This window comes from Berghia stephanieae, chromosome 7 (genome assembly GCF_034508935.2).
Source record: "Berghia stephanieae isolate SIO BIC M18660-M18661 chromosome 7, UCSD_Bste_1.3, whole genome shotgun sequence".
Lineage (NCBI taxonomy): Eukaryota > Metazoa > Mollusca > Gastropoda > Nudibranchia > Aeolidiidae > Berghia > Berghia stephanieae.
This window is the reverse complement of record NC_088366.1, coordinates 49,563,363-49,577,240: the sequence shown is the minus strand read 5'-3', so window position 1 is coordinate 49,577,240 and position 13,878 is coordinate 49,563,363. Positions and strand designations below refer to the sequence as shown.

The 13,878-nt window shown below is 36.5% G+C and overlaps 1 long non-coding RNA gene across 1 annotated transcript; it reads right to left on the bottom strand.

The window, feature by feature from the left end:
* Window positions 1–435: 435 nt before the first annotated feature.
* Window positions 436–12,406, bottom strand: LOC144976305 (uncharacterized). Its single transcript, XR_013646088.1, has 3 exons — window positions 12,267–12,406; window positions 2,921–2,986; window positions 436–490 (listed from the first exon to the last, which is right to left on the bottom strand). It is a non-coding gene; the product is annotated as an uncharacterized LOC144976305 (long non-coding RNA).
* Between the last annotated feature and the right edge of the window lie 1,472 nt (window positions 12,407–13,878).

Below are 13,878 nucleotides of genomic sequence, written 5' to 3'. Positions count from 1 at the left end.
CTTCTGGCACTTTCCTACTCACTTTATTTCTTGTATGTAGACTTCAGAGTTTTGAACCGTAGAGCATCCAGGTGAACGGTGTGTTGTGGCGAAGCTTCCGGGCGGATTCGCGACGGTGCACGGGTGTGGTGTGGGCTTTGCTAATTGGGTCGATCGTCATAACATAAAAGAGTGAGCACCATAAGAAGAAAAAGCTGTTGATCGTGAAAATCGTGACGTCAGAGTTTTGATCCGCCGACCAGAGCTATGTATTTAATCATTTGAAACAGCCATATGTGCCGAAAATTGTCATGTTAACAATGAATATGTATTAATGTATGCTGTTGAAAAATGTTATCATGCATGAAAGTAACAAAGAACATTTAACGGTCGTTAAAATCTATTAGATCGTAAACTGTACAATAGGATACATAGGATAATAAGAGATGATACTTACGCAATATCCCCAGGATATAAAAATAGCTGCACAAACTTGACCATCAGGACAGGACTGTAAAATAAGATTTAAAAAACAAAAGTGACCCATCTTATCATGTCCGTATTAAGGTAGTGAGGTAATCGGCTATGTGGTCGTATGGCATGACACCCGCTTTCGGATGGGAAGGTCATGGGTTCGAGCTTCGCTCGCCGCATAGTTGAGTCTTTTGAAAAGGCTCTTTACTCACATTCTCTCATCGTACTTCGGTGTGAAATGAGTACCGCAGAGCATCTAGTTGAACGGTGTTTTGGGACCACAGCTGTGTAACGAATTAGCTGATTGGATCGATCATCATAACATGGTAGTGTGAGCACCGATAGAAGCTGATCAGGTGGTAGTATACTCTTTCCAAACCGTGTGTTTTGATTGGTTATCGAAGGACCACGAAGTCGTAGAGGATCTTTAATACTCTCCTTGCTCATTCTATAATATCTGAAAAAAAAATTTTTTAAGATGTTTTGATGCTGTGGACTTAGAAAATGTTCTCACAACATTCCGCCAGCCTGATATAACGTACCAACTCACATATATGTCAGTAACCTTGACTATTCATAGCCTGATTGATACAATTTAGTGATGACTACTCATAAAACGAAGAGAAAACAAATCGTGAGTTGTATTCAATAGTTCAACCAATGGAATCACGTGTTTCCTTGAACACTACTAACGGCAACTCACTAGACGCTGCTCAAACCTATAAAATGACGTCAAAATATAAGTGCTAGTGGATCCGTACGTGGTTACGATCGCGTAGCGTAGCCATCGTAAATATAATATAGCCTGACACTGGAACCCTCTAGGACTTATAGTTTGATGTCATATTTTAGTTATGTGCAGCGTCTAGTGAGTTGTTGTTAGTAGTGCTCAAGGAAACAAGTGATCCCATTGGTTGAACTATTGAATATAACTCACGATTTGTTTTCTTTTGTGGCCAAAGACGTGTCTTTTACGTCATTTTTTGGTCCGTGTCAGGCTATGAGTTAACGATGGCTCCGGTGGATCTCAGTGTCAGGCTATAAGTTAACAATGGCTCCGGTGGATCTCAGTGTCAGGCTATAAGTTAACGATGGCCTCGGTGGATCTCAGTGTCAGGCTATAAGTTAACGATGGCTCCGGTGAATCTCAGTGTCAGGCTATAAGTTAACGATGGCTTCGGTGGATCTCAGTGTCAGGCTATAAGTTAACGATGGCTCCGGTGGATCTCAGTGTCAGGCTATAAGTTAACGATGGCTCCGGTGGATCTCAGTGTCAGGCTATAAGTTAACGACGGCTCCGGTGGATCTCAGTGTCAGGCTATAAGTTAACGATGGCTCCGGTGGATCTCAGTGTCAGGCTATAAGTTAACGATGGCTCCGGTGGATCCCAGTGCCAGGCTATAAGTTAACGATGGCTACACTCCGTCCATATGTGGGTGTTCACTGTCAAGTCGGTAAACATTTCACATGAGTATTGATGGTATGTGTTTAAATAAAACACACATCATTTCTGCCTGCTCTATCAATCGTAAAAATACACAAAAAGTTTATAGTCTGAGAGCATGTATTGGTGATTTTTTTAAATCACCCAAATGAAGACAGAAAGCTGCGAAAACACGTGCCAAATTTGAATTGTATTACAGAATGAGCGAGATGATGTTTACCGACCTAACACGACCTGATAAAGCTATGCATCTTCTGCTATTGTAACCCTATAGACGCTGTGCACTTGGCAAAGAATCTCACAACGTTGCCATCCGGAAATATAACGGACTAACAACAAAAACGATGTGTAAACTTAAACGTTTTAGGTCCGGATAAAACAGTTTAGTAAGAACTACTTAGAAACATGGATGGCAAAAAAAAACAACAACAAAAAACAAACAAACAAACAAAAAAAAAACAACAATAAAAACAAAAAACAATACCAAAGACCTCAGTGACTTCAACTTCGTTCTATCTATTGCTACTTCAGAAGTTTCGTGTCTCCATATATATTGCTGTCTCCGGTACTACTGCTAATGGCAAGTGACTAGATGATACTTTCGCCATAAAATGACGTCAAATACATGTCCTAGTGTCGGGTTTCCGAAGGCTACATTTGCACACGTTATATGTCTATAGTATCCATGGTATTTTATCTATATAGACCATTAGAAAAAAAACTAGAGCATTTATATAGCGCAATATCCACAAAAAGTGCTCAAAGGGCTTTAAAAAGTGTCCCTAGCCAACAGCAACACTTAACATGTAGAACAAGACATGGCGCATGTTACATTTTTCCCACAGAGACAACGCCGTTAACGGCCTTGTACGTAGTTTTCACCTGAGTACGCCGAGAGAATGACTGAAGAGCCTTTTGTTTTCAAGGACTCATCTATGCACCGCTCAGAGTGGGACTCGAACCAATACAACAAGATCACACAGCCGCTTAACAATGAAATATCCAATGACAAAATAAACTCACGTTTTCTTTGAAAGCCCAGCATAAACCAGCATGAGCGGCAGCAAACAGGAGAGCCAAAGTCAGGAGCTTGAGTTTTGGAGAATGAGAAGAAAAAGTATATTACCATATCAAATAATATCAGTAATAGAGCTTTGTTTTGTTTCTTTTTAATAGTTTTACGGCGCTTGCAACACATTACGGTCAAATCAGCGCCAGTAAAAAGGAAGAAAATGGGATAGTGAAAAGTAAAGTTCTAGATTAAAGCACCAAAGAAAAGGTAAGACAATGGGGAAGTGGTTCAAATAAGAAAAAGGTGTAGATTCCAAGAGCACACTATCAAAGCACTTAGTTTGAGATCACTAAAATCTGCTCCAGACACAAGCACAGGTCCCAACTATAGTCCATTCCACAGCCGTGCGCACGCATTGACGTGGATATCTTCACAACCTTCTGATGGATTTTAATGATAATTGGTTCGGACACAAGAATTCTTGATGACATTAAGGCGATTATTTTTTTTTTTTGCATCGGTTACAATACCATACTTTAGGATTTTTCCTCTTTACGGTTTATAAAATTACGAAAGGTCTGGGAAGAGTGAACATTTTGATGTTTTACAATACAGTATTATACACAGTGAATTTTGTTGTGGTAATGATCACTGAACTCAACTCGTCCACAGACTTGACCAGGCGTTTACATTTCACGAGATTCATGTGCACTACTCAATATCATTGACATCATGGGTTCAAAATGACACATCAAATTGTACACTTTGTATACACACTTGACATAATCAATTGTTACAATTTAATAGTTAAAAGCCAGAGGCGTAGCTGCATGTTAGGATTTCTACATTCATAAAAACTGATAAAAATATGGATTAAACATGCAAATTTGTCACAAAGAGGAAAATTTACAAGGATTTTAATTTCTTCAGAGAAGCGAAGCGCGGAATTCTTTTTCATGGTATGCGGCAGAGCAATATGGCTCGCAACCAGGAACTCAGAAGGGAGAGGTTAAATTAATATTTTCTTTATGTCATCTATTATGCATCTCTTGTAATTAAAAACTGTGGTTTCTTTGAAAGGTTATACTTACAAAACATCCATGAACTCTGTTGTTAAAGAAGTTTACGTTCAGTTATATTTCGCATGATATTATATTTATTTGGGGGCAGCGTGGCTCAGCGGTACGGTCCTTGCTTTGTACCCAAAAGGTACCGAATTCGATCACCCGCCGCTGCGCTGTGTGGCCTTGAGCAAGTCACCTCGCCCTAGCTCACTTTGCGGCGCTGCACAGCGGCTGATGCCTGGGTTATTCCAGTCTTCCCTTGGAATAGACCCTAAAGACAAATTTCCCCTTAGGGATTAATTAAGGGAATTTATTTATTATTATTATGTATTTATAAATTCAAAGTGCCCCCCCCCCCCACGTCCAGCCAATTAAAGAGTGGCGAACACGTAGTGTAAACCAGTGGGGTTTCGTGACATGTCTTGTCCAACCTTTATGAGTGAGTTGTCTTGCTCAACAGTTTGTCGGGTGTTACGTCTTTGTGAAAGGCAATTTCTTCTCGTCCTATCGGAGATGGGTGTAAAAATCCGAGGATCCCCCTGTTTTTGTTTTCGTTTTTTGTTTTGTTTTTTTGTTTTGTTCTTTTTTTTACATCGATGGCTTTGTCCAAAAATATATGAGCACCTAACGGGCTGCTTGTATCGTCCAATGTTATTATATGGCCGTTGTCCACCAGGGATAAGATAAAGTATAAACGTTGTGAAATACTAGATAAATGCTATCTATTATTAAACTATTTCAAGGGCACTGGAGCACAATAATCCTGTTGGAAATTACAATGCCTGTCTCCGTGCTGTATTGGATCATCATGCACCTCTACGATCTAGGGTTGTGTCAGATCGACCTTCTGCGTCGTGGATCACCGCTGACGTACAGCATACTAAACAGCTTCGGCGTGCAAAAGAAAGGAGATGGCTTCAAACAAACAACCAAGAAGACCGTGTTATTTACCATCATGTTAATGAAGTAAAAAATAAGATTATTTTTGAAAAGGGATTGTATTACAGTAGTAAAATTAACTCATGTTCCACCTCTAAATCCCTATTCAATTTTGTTAATGAAATGAGTGGTAAATCAAAAACGAATGTCAACATAGATATAAATATTTTACAAGACGTGTTTGTAAACTATTTCAAAGAAAAAAATTGCTAATATGAGATGTAAGCTTGACTCATGCCAAAAATGAAGAAAATTTTATTGTTAGTATGTCATATAAAGGCCCTCGTTTTACTGATTTTAAAACAGTTCATCTGAAGTACGTTATGTCATCAAATCGTCTCCTCCTAAGTCCTGCTCATTAGATCCTATCCCAACAAATCGTATTTTAAAATGTCTTGACTCAACCTTAGATATAATTACTTCAATCATTAATCAATCCCTTAGCTCCGGAATTAATACCTATTTGCCTTAAAAAAGCATCTGTCACCCCTCTCCTTGACCCTGATGATTTAAAAAAAACTACCGCTCCGTATCAAATCGGTCCTTCATTTCTAAGGTTACCGAAAATATTGTTTTAAAGCAGTTAAAATCACACCTATTGTCTAACAATTTACTTGAAATATATCTGTCTGCTTATAGAGAATATCACATTACTGAAGCTGCTTTAATGAAACTTATCAATGATTCATTACTGTCTTGTGATAGAGGAGAATTCTCCAAACTTACTTTACTTGACCTGTCAACAGCTTTCAACACAATAGATCACACCATTCTATAAAAAAGTCTTTTCCAAAATTTTGGAATCAGTGGCACCGTCCTTCAATGGTTTAAATCATATCTAAGTAATAGAACACAATCTGTCTTGATTCATGGCAATCAGTCAATTGATTTATCATTGAACGTCGGTGTCCCACAAGGCTCGGTCCTAGGTCCGGTGTTCTATACTCTACACTACGCTCATTGGGCGCGCATTTGAGCCTCATGGAGTGATCCAATAGCAACACCTTATATATTAATCCTTTCTTTTTAAAATATAGCTTTATGGAGAACATTGTGCTTATTTGAGTCAATAAAAAAAACATACGGCGCACAACTCTACTGAAAGGTTTGAAAATTAGAAATGTATTTTTTACAGATACATCAACAGATAACCTGATTTCCTATTATAATTTAAAGTCAGTTTGAAAGTTCATTGAGTCAAACAGATATCATAAAATACGTAACGACGACACTAACACTCTAAAAATCAACCAATTTCGACATTGTAAAATGTCAGTTTTGCGTTTTTACGCAAATCGTTGCATTCGAAATAGTGTATTCACTGTAAATGTTGCTGCTCAAAGCTCGAAGAAAAAAATAATAATGTGAAATTGAATGTAAGCTTAATTTTAATTACAAACACAGATCAAATGAACGTTTCGGGTTTCCCCGTTATCAACAAAACAGGATGAATGAAACACCACAAATGAATGAGATAATGTGGTAGTGGCGTAGTTAAGATCTACACTAAGTTTTCAACAGTTTTCATCTCTTTATGACATCAATTATTATTATTGACCATTTGATGCTTTCACTGTGATGGTTTCGGGTGGATATTACTCAGGTTTAACTTCTTTGGTAATATTTTAATTAATAATAATAATAATAATAATAATAATAATAATAATAATAATAATAATAATAATAAAAATAATAATAATAATAATAAGTAATAATAATAATAATAATAATAATAATAATAATAATAATAATAATAATAATAATAAATAATATAATAAATAATAATAATAATCTAAAAAATCGAAATTTAAAACCCGAAAATAGAAGTTGCATTGAATGTAAAATAATGTTTTAGAAAGATCTTATTAAAAGTTATGAGCAGTCAGCTGGCTCCGTAGCGCAGTGGATAAGCTGTCAGACTCTAACCTTGAAAGTACTGGGTTCAATCCCATTGTGTGCATTTTAATAAAAAGTTTACTTTATTGAGAAAGACATCATTTTTGTTCTTTTAGTTACTGGAAATATATTTTAAACCTTAAATTAATCTAGTATTATTATTATTATTATTATTATTATTATTATTATTATTATTTTATTATTATTATTATTACTATTATATTATTATTATATATTATTATTATTATTATTTCTATTTATATTTTTTTTAAAACAACATCGGTACCAGTCAATGTGTTATCGACGTGCATTTATATGTAAACGTCGATTGTTATCATTTTATAATATTTTAGCATTATCATCAGTGTATTCGTTTACCGCGTCTTTGGGGGTTTTTTTCGCCTTCTTCTTCTTTGTTGTTGTTGTTGTTGTTGTTGTTGTTGTTGTGTTGTGTTGTGTTGTTGTTGTTGTTGTTGTTGTTGTTGTTATTTTTCAAAAACGTCCTGTCCCATCATTGTTTATGTCTATTTACCTTATCTACGCCATTCACACTACACATCTCTCATTCGTTCTTAGTGTCTTATTCGTCGTGTTTTGTTGATAAAGGGGAAATCAGAAACGTCCACATTATGTCTTCGTCTATTAAATTGAGGCTTACAGTTCAACACTTATCGTTATTTTTTTCTTCGATCTTCAAGCAGCAACATTTTCAACCAGCACCGCAAACGGAGGTGCATAACAACGGTGCATTTTTGTACACCTCCAGTGGATGTGCATAAAAACGCCACCAAACATGATCACCAGAGTACTGTAATACTGTAAGTTAGGTTCTCGATCCCAGGATCGTCTTTCAGCTCTGCTCACGTCTGCTACTTCAGGTTTATTTTCGCAGTTGATTTTCTTACCGCAACCTGTTTTCACACACGGACAACTGTATGTTGCTGTGTCACGGGTCAGAGGCTATAGTGGCTTACACTTCATGTTGGGCCACACAGAAAAATCAACAGAGGATGTACCAAGTTACAAAGACAACGTTGTTTACCAATCTGCCCTCATAAAATGATGGTGGGTACAATATCGAATGAAAATAGTTCTTTCCCCGCGAAATTGCGGGCTTTTTACTAGTTTAATAAATTGAGATAGGCCATACCTCTGGCCTTTAGTCCGAACTTGTGAGTGTATATTTAAAAGATAGTATTTAATTTAAATCACAGTTGGGCGTTAAAATTTCGAACACTATGTGGCAAAAATGAATTAAGGTGACGTGTTGTCTTTGTTTTCATAGATACAAGGCGACGGGCTCCTCATGGAGAACTTAATATATGTGACCCTACGCCTCAAATCGGTATTAAGTCGGGATTTGGAAAACGAAGAAAACCGGTTTTAAAGTGGGAATGGTCAAAATTATCAAATTTCAGTTTTTGGTTGTTTCAGAAACTACAATAATTTTTCTATGCAAAGGTATAATAATTAAATATAGATGTTGGAGATAAGTTATATAAATTTAAAGTTTTAAAAAGCAACTATCAAATTCAAGTATTCACATTCAAAACGAGGGTTGACTTTCTCTCAGAGAGCAACTATTTCCAAGACTTAGTAATATTAAGTCTTTTCCCCATCCAATACCATGTAAGATACCACAGCATCGGGTGTGTCTTTATCTATCTCAAAGAAAGCATGACTGTTTCCACAATTTCATGGTTCAACCAATAATGAACTTTAAAAACTGTAAACAAGTCTAGGGTTTTCCCTGACAACTTTACAAATGAATGATTCTGATTGGTCAACGCTCATCACATGCGCATGTTTGCCAAAAGCAGAATAGTAAATAGAGCCTTTTATAATTAATGAACTGCCGATGGAAATGCGTGTAACTAAAAAATGAAAAAGAGTTAGATGTATGGATAGATAAACAGAAAGAGAAACGGGCCTATCAATGTATAAATAGATAGAGATAGATAGATAGATAGATAGATAGATAGATAGATAGAAAGATAGTAGATAGATAGATAGATAGATAGATAGATAGATAGATAGATAGATAGAAAATGGATAGATAGATAGATAGATAGATAGATAGATAGATAGATAGATAGATAGATAGATAGATAGATAGATAGATAGATAGATAGATGGATGGATAGATAGATAGATAGATAGATAGATAGATAGATAGATGAAAAGGAGAGAGGGACAGACAGAAAGAGAGAGAGAGAGAGAGAGAGAGAGATGTTCGTTTTGTCGTGCTTTCTTTGTAAACTGAAAGAAGGGGGAGTCTTTTTAGACAATCAACAATGTGGTGAACGCTAAGAAAAACTTGACAGATTCAATAACATGTTTACATGTATGTCATTACACAATAAGCCCCACCCCCTCCTACTCAAGCTGTCATCTGACTCAAAATGGAAACAATGCAATGAATAATTTGACCAGCCCATTTCTTTAATTGGATTCAGTAGTCTGACGTCACGCCGCCCGGCAACGGCGGCCATCTTGGTTCTAAACAAAGAAAATCATTACTTTTTTATTCTTCAAGCTGGTTAGAACTTTTCATATGTCTTGTGATCAGAATGTTTAAAAGTCAAAACACGATCAAATTTATGTTTTTTCCTCCTCTGGATACGCATTTATGCTAGCCAGAGAAATATTTCATACAGGCGTCCGCCATTGTTCCGATACTTTAGAGCCAGTGTTGGTAAGTTACCATGCGTCATTAGGAAGGAAGTGACGTTACGACTACTGAATCCTATTGCAATCTCATTGGTCAATGTTTCCAGTTGATTGACTATGACTTATTTTGAAACAAAATGCTTTATTAAACTATCCCTACAATTTTTTGCTCCGCCTCCATCCCTTTCTTCATGTCTACCTCACTCTTTCCGTCTCACTTTCGTTTCTTTCACACATACAAACACACACACACACACACAGAGTTCTACAGTCAGGCTTCAATCTTTACTCTATTTCCCTCCTGCCCTCTTAATGCACAAACAGTCTCTCTCCCCTCCCCCTCTCGCTCCTCTTTTTCTTTATCTCTCTCTCTCTCTCTCTCTCTCTCTCTCTCTCTCTCTTTCTCTCTCTCTCTTTCTCTCTCTTTCTCGCTCTCTCACGTGTGTGTGTGTGTGTGTGCGTGTGTGTGTGTATTTTACTCTCTCATTCTTGCTCTTCCGCTCTCATCCTGTTTCTTGATATTTCTTTCCCTGCCCACCCGGCTTCACATAGTTTCAAAACTGAACTTTGAAATTATAAACACTTCTTTAACTTTTGACATTTTGAAATCCTATTTCCTCTAATAAATAAGACAAAAATTTCACATTAATAATTCTTATTTCATTGATTACTTATTTAAATATCAAAATTTCTTCAAAAATTGAGCAATGTCATAAAATTGTCGGCATTTTTTGGGGGTGTTTTATTTATTTTAAGGACATCTTACAAAATAATTAATAACTAGAGACGTAATAATTGGATTATTTCAAAAATGTGTATGTACATTATCAACTGTATATTCTAAGCTCATGCCAATACAGTGATACCAAAACTCCGGTTTCACCGGAAAATAAATTCGGTCTGGATCAAAATATTTCGGGTTACGGGTAACTTCCGTCAAATTCGGGTGAGATTAAATTGTTCCAAGGATACCCCTCTCCAGTCACTACTACTACAACCACCACCATATCATCACCAATCATCATCATTACCACTACAGCAACAACCGTCACCACCACATCATCATCACTACCACTACTAATACAACCACCACCATCACTGCCACTACTTCTACAACCACCACCACCACACTATCATCACTACCAATACTACTACAACCATCACCACCACATCATCTTCATCACCATTACTACTACAACCACCACCACCACACTATCATCACTACCACTACCACTACAACCACCACTACCAAATCATCATCACTACCACTCCAACTACAACCACCACCACATCATCATCATCTAGACTGGTGTTAAACTAGATTCAGACCAAATTCTTTAGTTCATCATATTATAGTTATCAATTTAAAAAGCATTAAATTTGAAACAACAAACGCCAGTTATGTTGATGAGTCAAGTTCAAGACTTTGATCGACAAAGAATTGAATTCATTAAGATATGTACATAATTTATAAACATGAATAGGAATAACATTTGAAGTGAAGTGAAGAATGTATCAATAAAAATGAGAGAAGATAGATTGAAATGGTTCGGACATGTGAAGAGACGAGAGAGGGAGTACGTGGGAAGGAAAGTATTAGACTTAAAATTAGCGGAAAAGAGGAAAAAGGGACGCCCAAAGACAAGATGGTGGGATAAGGAAAAGGATGACATTATGAAAGAACTGGGCCTGGAGGAAGATGATGCACTGAACCGAGATGCATGGAGATGTGGCATTCATTATGTCAACCCTGCAAAATGCGAGATAAGCTGAAAGAAGAAGAAGATGAATACAATTTATAGATAGAATGCGCTTGGCCAAGGAGTTCACAACATTGCCATTCGGAAGTATAAAGGACCAACACACAAACTCTGTGTAACCATGAACTTTTATAGTCAGGTTAATACAGTTTAGTGAGAACAACTCACAAACGCGGATGGCAAAAACAATAACAAAGGCCTGAGTGACGTCATCTGCATACTATCTATAGAGCGCCACTTTCCACCTGAAGTGTTTTAATGGCCATTTAAACGACATAATTGATTTGAGAATTTAGAGAAAATTAAATATTATAACTGTAGATGATCTATTAAGTGATGCTAGTCCCAATGGAATATGGAGAATTTGATTTTGAAATATTAAGGAAAATTTAATCTGAAATATTCTAAAATGGGATTAATATTTGTCATAATCAAAAGCATATTATATGATTTAATAAGGTTGTTTCAATACCATGTCTTGTATAAATAGTATGCGCTTGGCTAAGAACTCACAACATTGCCATCCGGAAGTATAACAGAGCAACACATAAAACTGTGTGTAACCCACGAACTTTTATAGATAGAATGCGCTTGGCCAAGGAGTTCACAACATTGCCATCCGGAAGTATGTATAACGGACCAACACGCAAACTCTGTGTAACCATGAACTTTTATAGTCTGGTTAATACAGTTTAGTGAGAACAACTCACAAACGCGGATGGCAAAAACAATAAAAAAGGTCTGAGTGACGCCATCTGCATACTATCTATAGTATGGTTAATACAGTTTAGTGAGAATTACTCATTAACGTGGATGGCAAAAAACAATAACAATGATCCGAGTGACGTCAACTTCAGTCTATCTATAAGACATTGAAACATATATATATATATATATATATATATATATATATATATATATATATATATATATATATATCATACTTAGCCTTTTTAAAAGATAAGATAAGATAAGATAAGAAATATATCAAGCAAATATATTTCTTTCGAACACATATTTCTTCTTACCATCTTGTCACCGAGAAGCGCAGTTTGATACCATTACGTGTCGCGTACCAATCAACGCCTTTGGGTGTTACATCACCGCTAAACCATGAACTAGGAACACATTTTTAATCACACACACACACACAGTTTCCTTATCGAGAAGTCCCCCTCTTGTACTCGATCAAGTCTTTATGATGTATTAATTAGACAGGAATTACAAAACATTGCCCAATTATTTCCTAAGATCGTGACTGTCTTAGGTCATACTTTACTCAGTGACCTCTTGGGGAGAACGGGCGGGGAGAGGGGTGGAAAGGGGAAGGGGGGGGGGCATAGTATTCATGAAAACAAGTGGCAAGGCAGACCCTCAAGATTCTGAACACATTTTTTTTAGATTCTTTTGTTTGTTTGTTTGTTTGTTGTTTTAGGTCTCTTCCAACACAATTGAGGTTATATGAGAGACCGCTGAAACAAAAAAACAAGCAATCTAACAAAAATAGTACAAATGTAAATCAAAATCATAACCTAAAGATATCATAAGCTAAATTATAAATAACCAAGAACAAACAGGCAGAAGATTTACAGAAAAAAAAAATCCCCTGTCAAAAATACAATCACAAATCAAAGAAGCAGGATAGGCTAGTAAAGAGAAGAAGAAACGACATCACTATCGGATCGTACACCCATGCGAACATCATAGGTATATGATTCAAGGGTGATGGTCCCATCCAACCACCCGCTTTTAGATTCTTGATAACTATTGGCGGGATGTTTAGGCAGATTATTATAGATAGAACGAAGTTGACGTCACTAAGGCCTTTGTTATTGGTTTGTTTGTTTTGGGGTTTGTTTTTTTTTGGCATCCGCGTTTATGAGAAATTATCACTAAACTGTATTAATCAGACTATAAACGTTCACGGTTACACATAGATTTGGTCCGTTCGGGATGGCAGTGTTGTGAGCTTCTTAGCCAAGCGCATACTATCTATTGAAACGGAGTGTAAAAGAGCAAAGTTGGATTATCTTTATTGGCATTTATTTTGTCTAGAAAACAAGATTGCAATACTCTGAAATGAATTCTTTTGTTTTGTTTTTGTTTTTAAGGGTTCTACGGCGCTTGCAACACATTAAGGTCATATCAGCGCCAGTAAAAGGGAAGAAAATGAGATAGTAAAAATTCTAGAATTACAATTAAAGCACTCAAGAAAAAGGCAAACAAAGGGGAATTGGTTTAAATAGGAAACAGATGTCGATTCCAAGAGTACACTTTCAATGTACTTAGTTTGAGATCACCTACACGTCTTATCCAGACACAAGCACAGGTCCCTACTAAGAGGAATACACTCAAATGTTTACAAAGCATATATAATACATAAACAAAACATGATACCGTGCATAACAGAGAGATGATTTACAAGGGAAAAAATACCATCTCCTAAAACTATACATTTGACTGTTTCCCTCCCAGCCAGGGTATCCGGCCAGGGCCAGAACAATACCAAGTAATCTCATTCCAAGACAAAGACAGAAAGCATGTTGGAAAACAGTCACAGGGGGGGGGGAGAATTGAAGACACAGTATGTACCTCCCTGCCCACCCAGAAATGAGTTCTTTTAGAAGGATGTTAAGAATC